Below are 9,781 nucleotides of genomic sequence, written 5' to 3' on the forward strand. Positions count from 1 at the left end.
CCTGTTTGTAAATCAAAGAAATAAACTGGTAAAATATGATTTGGTTTAACCCAATAGTATAAAAAAAGAACTGTGCTTGAAACATCTTGAGAGCAGAGCCCCTGTCTTGTTCGTCTTGGTTTAGTCAGTGGCTGGCATGAGTTTTGGCACATCGCAGGTCCTAAGGCAGTGTTCGCTGGGTAACATATCATTTATGTATTAGAAGATAATAAGTAAAAGCACTATAATATTTCGTGAAGTTTTGTTGTATTAGATTTTGTTCTTTTTTATATACTCAAATATCACCCTATTTTAGAATTACTTTCAAAGATTTAAGTCAGGCCAGACATACTGCCTATAATCCAAGCATTACAGGCTAGAGGAGAATCATCAATAAATTCAAAGGTCAGCTGGGCTATGGTGAGTGCCTATCTCAAAAAATAAAATACATGTGTATATAAAAAGATTGAAGACTCAAAATGACAATTATTCATAGTAGTTAAGAGATATTTCTAGCTTATTTAGATGCTTTAATACCCTTAATTTGAATAGAAAAACAGCAGATAAATTTAATTTCAACTAAATTTTCTTCCAAATAATTATTTGAAAAATAGTCCACTGCTTGTGGGCAAGTCTCCCTTTTGAAACTAGCACTTTGGTACTTCTGGGATTTGGGGGCAACTTTCTGGCTTCAGAAAAATGCTAAAAATACAACCTCCTGAACTCAAGGGAAAAGTGAGCCACTGTAATCAGAGTGTTCAATCCAGGAATGTACTGGAAACATGTCTGAATTTGACAGGAAGTAGAAAGTGTTACAGCAGATAATCTCTCTGAACTCATTATCACACACTCACCCACTTGAAGGGCCAGCAGGGAATTAAGGGCAGTTCATTCAGTCTCTGAATGCTGGAACCACCCTCAATGTGGAAGAATCTACCCTGTATTAAACAGGCCTGTGAAACAGTGGAAATTTTAAACCAGAATTGTATATCTCTGTATGCCCCTGACAAGATCATCATGAAGGAGGGAAAATTCAGAATGATTCTAAAGACATGTGGATGTGTATCACTCCCACTGTTTGTGGTGATTGGCAAACCACACTGTTTCTTGGGTAGAAGTTAGTGCACACCGTCATACAGAACATGATGGATGGCTTGTCTGTGGTTTCTCACAGCATTTTCTCAGTAGAGTACATCCTGGCATTCTGAGTGACTGTTCTGTGTTGCATAATATCCCTTGCTGCAGCTCAGGGCTAACTCAGCGCTAACAACTCCTCTTAGTTATTATGACAACCAAAACAATGCCACCGCCCATCCCACATACCCCTGGGCAGCAGTCTTTCCCCAGCTTTAGAACTCACTTCCTTAGCCTATGAGGTTGGTATGAATGTATAAATGTATAGACCACAGTGGCTCTACTTATGCGTGCAAACATATAAAGTTCAGCGTATATAATTGCCTTCATGGAGAATGCAAAGACTTACCACGCCTTTGATTTTTCAGAGATTTGCTCAATTTTATGGGCATGTCTGTTGAAGCAGAATGTGACTTAGCTTGAAGTATGATTCTTTTCTGTTGTTCTGAACTACTCACGCTGGTCCACAGCCAGCCTTCCCAGGCTTTCTCTGCTTATCGATAACTATTTACAGGGAAGAAAGCCAAGGGTCACCTCGGAGATCCTGTAGCCACTGCCTCAGAGATCCTGTTACCACTGTTTCCAGAGGACCACCAGGGAGAAAGGAGGGAGAGCAGCATCCCAACTTGACCATTGCTAACAGGAGAAGCGCTCACCTGCTGAGCAGCCTGGGCAGCATCTCTGGCCTGAGGAATTTGCACTAAGTAAGAAAGGAATCCATGCCTGTACAGAGGCTGGTCTAACTTGAGGCCCAAGCCACAGGAGGGAGCCAGTGCCCAACACTGCCTGTATGGCCAGCTTCCAAGCTAGATGGCCCAGAGACAGAGGGTAAACCAAACATGACCGACAAAATAAAAAAAAGTCAGTGAAATGATTCCTAACGAGATTCTGCTATCCTCATAGACCAGTACCTCCAGGCTGCTGATGGGAGCAGATGCAGACCCACACCCAGGCATTAGGTGGAGCTTGGGGAACCCCACAGGAGGAGGAAAAGGATTGTAGAAGCCAGAGGGGTCAAGGACACCAGGAAAACACAACCCACAGAATCAATTGATTAAGGGCTCATAGGGGCTTACAGAGACTGAACCAGCAATCACGGAGCCTGCATGGGTCAACACCATGTCCTCTCCATACACACTGTAATTCTTTAGCTTAGGGTGTTTGTGAGTCTCCTAACAGTGGGAGTAGGGGCGTCTCTGACTCTTTTGCCTGCTGCTTTTCCTCCTGCTGGGTTGCCTTGTCCAGCCTCGATATGAGGGTTTGTGCCTAGTTTTGCTTCATCTTATTATGCCATGCTCAGCTGATATCACTGGAGCCCTGATCTTTTCTGAAGGGAAATGGAGGAGCAGTGGATCTGGGGGACTGGGGAGGTAGGAGTGGAGGGAAGGGGAGGCTGTAATGGGGGGGATCTACACATGCACAGAGCCTGAATCCCTGATAAATGGTAATTGAGACATTAAACGAAGATATTTTATGACTCAGTGGGCCTCCTATGTGAAAGAAAACTTTCAACTTTCTTTTAGCGATCTTAGATCTTGCTCTTGGACCAAAAATGACTACTGGAATGAAAAAATGGGGTCTAGGCAGCCACCTTCCATGTCTCAGATCAACCTTTTCAGATAAGTACGTGAAAGCCCGTCTCCTTGAAGTTGTTGGCAAAGGTTGATACAGGATAAGGACTCAAATTTAGATGATTCCAGTTTGGCCAGCTGATTGGCAAAAGTCTTCTGTCCTGGTGTGAGAGTCCAGAGACTGACGCATTAGTCACTCGGCTGTGCACACCATGCTATGTCATAAAGTCTCTGCGAACCATTGCCCAAGTCACCACCCTAGACTTTCATCATTCAGGATAAAGTCAAAGATCTTATCTCCATGTCTGTGTCCTAGATCCATATGAATTATTTAAAAACTTAGGTCATTTGGGGGAAAATGTGTGGGTGGGTGTAGTCCAGATTTAGAGGGGGTGCTTTTTTCAACAATATGAGCTATAATATATTCAAGGAGCTGAAATACACTAACATATTAGTATTTATTTATATTGGTAATTATATTAGTATCTATATTAGTCATATTATTGTTTATATTAGTATTTATATTTGTGAAATACACTATCATTTATTGTATACAATATAATAGTGTATTTCATAAATTGAGCTGAAATACACTAGAAATTATTCTAAATCATCATTGGGCATAAGACAGTATCATCTTTGCCAATATTCTCTTTTGAAAATGAGATGTGCTAAGTATAGTTTAAGTTAGTTTCTACAAAACCAGAAAAGTACATTTCATTCTGATTTGGGCATAAATAAAACAGTGAATATTCAAGCAAATAAAGTAGGTCCATCTCTTCTCCAGCCACTGTATCTGAGGGTATGAACACACTGATTGGGAGCAACCTCACTATAAAAATAGCAATGCCCTTGTTTCATCCATAATGACCAGCATCAGCCTCATTTACTTAGCTGACAATACTGTGCAGCTAGTAACAACAGATGCTCACATGCTCCACTGTGCAGTAACAGATGCTCACATGCTCCACTATGCAGTGAGTAACAACAGATGCTCACATGCTCCAAAGTGCAGTGAGTAACAGATGCTCACATGCTCCACTGTGCAGTGAATAACAGATGCTCACATGCTCCAAAGTGCAGTGAGTAACAGATGCTCACTTGCTCCACTGTGCAGTAACAGATGCTCACATGCTCCACTGTGCAGTGAGTAACAGATGCTCACATACTCCACGGTACAGTGAGTAACAGATGCTCACATACTCCACTGTGCAGTGAGTAACAGATGCTCACATGCTGCACAGTGGAGCTACACGCCAACTGGAGATTAAGCTTCTCAATTTAAAGATTTCTTGAGTTCAAATTGGAGCTGAAATTGGGCAGATTGTTTGGCTTTCCCAAACCTTAATTTTTTAATCTACAAATTGGGAATGATGACAAAATCTAATGCAGTTTGTTTAGAAACTAAAGTTAAATGAGTTAATATGAGTAAATATCATAAAACAGTCCCCAAGGGCTGGGGATATAGCTCAATGGCAGAGTACTTATTTAGTATGCCCACAGTCTTGGGTTTGATTTCCAATACAACAAAAAAATAGAAAATAAGAAAAGAGCTTGTAGTGTTGTAATCAGTAAATAATATTCATTGACCAATTTCTAATTTGCTACCATTGGACAAGCTGGTGCACTTGAATTCAGGGTCAACCTGATACATACATTTGGGTGCTCCCACACCCCTGAGCGTGTGTGAGTATGTGGGGTGTATGTAGGATTCTTCTGTTAGACTGAACTCTCTAATCTCAGGGTGTCAGCAGAAGGAAGTGTCTCGAAGTGTTTTTTTAAACTAGCTTTTCTTAATGAGTAGCACAGCAAATCACTTAGCTGTTGCACACTGCTGTGTGGCTGGATGGAAAATGTGAGCAACAGCTCCCCTGGGAGATGTGGGTCTCAATCCTGGCACCTCTAACTGTCTGAGATGTCTTGTGAGGCTGTTGTGAAGAGTAAATAGCCTATTTGTAAAATATGTTCTGCATAGTCTGGTCATGGGGACACTTGAAGGGTGTTCAGATGAACAGGCCTGGCTCTCTGCATAGACACTAACATGGGCTCATAGGGTAAATAATCCATGTAAGATAGAGTCAGCTCATAGGGGAATGCTCTGAGCCCACAGAGAAGCTTTGTTCCACATACCCTACTCCAGCCAAATGCTTGTAAACCCAGAATGTCCAAGCAAATGTTCCCCCATCTGAAGTGTGCCAGTGGGTCATAGACTGAGCCTATCTGAATCACCAGGGAACCTTCTAAAAATACAGATTCTTGAGTCCAGTCAAACCCAGAAAAATCTCTGGGGGTGGGGAAAGGAGAAAGGGAATCGTGTGTTTAAAAAAAAAAAAAATGAGAACCAGCCTTGGTGACTCCCATGTTAACTCACTGAGGTGACCTCTCTGTTCCCTTCAAGACTGAAATTCTGTGATTCTAATCGCTCCCTCTAGGTGAGTCAGAGCCCAGAATTACCGTGCAAAATGAGGTAATTTGTGGTTTCCTGTCTTAAGACTAGGGTAGAAGGAGAATCACACAGCCAGCATTGCCTAAGATATGAAGATTGGCCAAACCAGAGGAAAGAAAAAGCCTGCGTGAGTCCTTAGGCTAATATCTTGACGAAAAAAGTGAACCGAGAAGAACACCCTAGCGTTGTAGACACAGCCTGTGCTGGAAAGAACTCTGGTTAGAGGAGGTACAGTCAAGGAGGGAAGGAGAGTCAGGCCGAGATCGTAACGGAGCCCACTCATTTCACCTCACAACTCAACAATGCAGTCTGGACTGTGAAGAAATAAGGAAAAAGAATCAGCCACCAGCGGCCTAGAGCCGCTCTTTATAAAGGGTTATGGACATGATTACTGCCTGAGACCCCTATGGGCAAGAGAAATGTAACTAATTAGAGTTCATAAATGCACTTGATTCAATCAAAGCAAGGACTCCGAGGATGATTTTGCAATTGTGTGATAGCAGATGGAAGCCTTCTGTTCTAAAGGTAGACTTGTGTTTCTAACACTGGGATTGCCTTTCGTGACTTCCAGGGTCCAAAAAGCATATAAATCCTTGATGAAGATTGTCTGAGAAGAAAGCCAGGAAAGTAACAATACTTGTCTCTCTTGATTGCTATACACAGAGTTAAGTCATGGACAACTGCTAACGCCCCCCCCCCCCCAAATTAACTGCCCACTGCATTTATATATGTGGAGTCAGTGAGCTTTTTGTACCTGGGTTGCATTGGTTAGACCGTGACCTCAATTTAGGAATGAACAGTTACCCTGAAGATTTCATGTTTTGGCAAAACACTTCAACAACACGAGCTTCTCACTGTATCTACAGTTCTCTTAAAACCCCCTATGGATTGTGCTATTGCTCCGAAACGGGACAATAGGGATGGCAGAATGTTAGAGTGCTTGTCTAGCAGGAGCAAGACCCTGGAAAGACACTGATGTCCAGTGCCACCCCAAATCTACTGATTCACACAGTCCTGGGCTCTCAGCAACAGTGCAGAGATTTTGGAGCAACTAAGCCCTCTTATAGTGCTGGCTCTAGGACTTTGATTAAAAAAAAAAACCAAGCAGTCCATGGACAGAAGTTGGAGTCCAGTGTCCTCCTCAGCTAAGGGTCTCTTGCATTTACAATCATCACCACCTCATCTGTGAACTTGCTGGTCTGCATTGTGGTGACCTGAGAACTGATAAAGTTCAGATCTGAGACTTGTGCTAACTTCACATGTTCTCAGGGGCTCTGTGGCCCTTCCTGTTTTTACCTCTGGTGTAAGGACCTCCTCTCCCCTTGAGAATGTAGCCCAGAGAAGGAAATGAGCAGTTTTACAACTACAGTATTTATAACCTTGTGATTCATTCTTGGCTTCAGATATCCGTGGGAGATTTTTACAACATATCAACTTTCTTTGGTAAGGAATGCCCAAGAAACCCCTTCTGGACTTCAGCCAGGTGCACATGGTCTCACATTTTCTATTTTGCTTTATTAATCCGATTGCTTTCCAAGACTGTAAATACCAAACAAAGAGGATTTCCTTCTAGGTGCTAACTACCACTGAAAAGGGCTACTCATTGCTAGGGACTCTCTCCAGATCCCAATTCAAGGCTGTATTAGAGCCCCACTTAATGGGAGATGTTTAAATCTAAATGTAATTTGATTTGAGAGGAAGCAGGCAGAGTTAAGAGTGATGTCTGTGGCAACCAGTGGAGATGGAAGCCCTGGCTTCCTTGAGCCCCATTGTTGCAATGGTTTCTAAGTGGTCCCCAAGTGTTTGCATCAGCACCATGGAGACTTTCCTCTCCACGAGGAGATTCAGGCGGTTGTCGTCTAAATTTCCTCACTTTCTCTTTCTCACACTGCACTTACCTCACTGCATTTCATTCTGCCTCTGTCTTCATACTCTGTTCCCATGTCTCCTTTAGGAAGTCAGACAGATTCTATTATTCCCTTCTCTTAAGACCTCCCCTCCACCATGGCTCCTTTTTAGTTTCCTGGCTTCTATAGGTACTCCACATTAAACATGCAAATCTGAAAAATCCAAAGCCTGGGTTCATATATGAGAAAGAACATTCATGGTTTGTCTTTTGTTTCACGGTGACTTCATTCAGTATAATATTTTCCAGCTGCAAACATTTTCCTGCAGATTTCATAATTTCACTTTCCTTTACAGATGAATAAAATCCCACTGTGTATCTGTACCACATTTTCACTATTGATTTGTCAGTGGCTGGACATCCTGGCTGAGTCCATTTCCTAGCTATGGTGAAGAGAGCAGGAATGGATGTGGATGTGAAGTATCCCTGCACCAGAGTTCAGAGTCCTTTGAGTACATGCCCAAGGGTAGCATAGCTGAGTTATAAAGGAGGGGGGATAGTAGGGTGTGTGTGATATAAAAAGACAGGGAGGGCATATGGGAGCAAAAGGTTTCAGTGGAGGTAGGACTGAGGGTGGGGGAGGGGAGCGGGAAAGGAGATGATTAGCTAAGGATTATGAAAAAGCGATATGGAAACCTACTATTTTTCAATCTTTTTGTTTGTTTTTGTTTTTGTTTTTTGAGACAGGGTTTCTCTGTGTAGTTTTGGCGCCTTTCCTAGAACTCGCTCTGTAGTCCAGTCTGGTCTCAAACTCACAGAGATCCCCCTGCCTCTGCCTCCCAAGTGCTAGGTTTAAAAGCATGCACCATCATTGCCTGGCTCAATATAATTTTAAAATACAATTTTTATGAAAGTTTGAATAGAGGTACTCTGCATGGGTAAACAATGTTGCTCCCAGGAGCCATGGTGGGTTGTTTGTTTGCAACTTTTAAGTTTAAAATATAATTATTTCCCTCTCCTTTTCACAACCCCTCCCTCTCCCACATGCCCCTCAAGTTCTCTCTTGATTCATGGCCTCTTCATCCCCAGTTATTATTCACAGGTGCGCACACACACACACACACACACACACACACACACACACAACTTTTTAAGTCTGTTTGGTGTTGATTGTATATATACAAGTTCAGAGCTGACCACTTAGTGTCAGATAACCAGATGGGGGCTCCCCACTGGGAAGACTTACCCCTTCTCAATATTTATCGGGTGCCTGTACTTTTCTGTTTATGGGTTGGGGGCTGCCTTTAGAATCCCCTGACACATTAGCATGTCTTTTGTGATATGATGGCTCAGGTCTTGTTTAGGCAGCTATATTGTTGAGGTATCATGGGTTGTAGCGTCCCTGTCATTACTAGAGACATAACCTCATGGCAAATTTCCTGTTCCTCTGTGATTATCTGTACAAGCTGGGGCCTGCTGACATTTTATCATAAACAGCGTGGAGTGCTCATGAGGCTCTTTGCAGTTAGTTAATTGTTGCTAGAGGAGAGGGAGTCACTTTTTTTCAGTGGTATAACCACTGATGAGTTGTTCAGCTTCTTACTGAATATTACTTTTTGTTTGAGAACAGTTTGAGAGAAAGCTCAGCAGCAGCCAGCTGGCGGAGGTACCATTCCTCAAAGACCTGGTGCTGGCCTGAATGGGAAAGAGTGTGGACACAGTGGTGTGCATATGTAAACCCAGTAGTAAGGAAGCTGATAGAAGACTGTAAGATTGAAGCCAGACTGGCCTACAGTAGTGTGATTTGCATTTTTAAAAAAGTCTGGTAGGTGACAAGTCCCTTTGGTGTTATTGCATGGACTTATGAAAACCCAGTCCTCGACACAAACACAGTTGGAAACAATCTGTCACATCTTCCCTGCCATGGCCCAGATGATCCAACATCCAAAATGGTTTCAAGGCAACTGGCTCAGAGGTTTACCCTCACGGACTACTCCATAATCCTAAAATGTTCTTTGTGTCCCCATAAGATACAGCGCCCCCCTCCAGCAGGAAGTAGTAAAAAAACTACGCCCAATTTCCCAAAATTATCAAGCTGGCTTTGGAGATGGAATTGGCTCACTCCTTCCCTAAACCCAAACATATTGCTAAAAGAAAAGGTTAAGAGATTTTTATGTCCCAAATCAGAAGAGCCCTCTGGTGTGGGACAGAAAAAATACAGTATTTTTATTTAAATCAGGTTGATTATAAATGCGATCTCTTTCTAAAGAAAAAAATGGGGGGATATGATATAGATATAATAGGAAGAAAGGTTAGATTAATGAACTTACTTCTAAAGAGCACAACTCGTTTAAAATGTTTTAAATCATTTAAAATAGATTTTAGTCTACTGATACAAACTTAAAGTTAATTTTGTTATACTGTGTGTATATTTCTACTCTTGTTTAAGGTATTATGTTTGTACAGCTCATTTAAAATTGTAGTGGGTAATTAAAAATAGATTAATAATTAGTCATCTATGATAATCATACTCGTAGCCATGTTAGTTAAGTCTTCTAGGCATACACAGAGATATTTCAGATAGATAGGTAATCTTTAAATACTTCAAAGACCTACACAGAGTATGGCATTTAAAATAGTTTTAAAACTTAGACTTTCTGGACAGTGAGACATGTCTGCTCCTGGCAGCACCAGATTTACTTCAGAGAGGAGGATGGGCATTGAAGACACTTCATATGGAATTTATCTTCATCTTGGCAAAAATAGCCATTGGGCAAGAAACTGTTCTTGCCTGGATTGCTTGAT

The sequence above is a fragment of the Onychomys torridus genome, chromosome 6 (assembly GCF_903995425.1).
Source record: "Onychomys torridus chromosome 6, mOncTor1.1, whole genome shotgun sequence".
In the NCBI taxonomy this organism is placed as follows: Eukaryota; Metazoa; Chordata; class Mammalia; order Rodentia; family Cricetidae; genus Onychomys; species Onychomys torridus.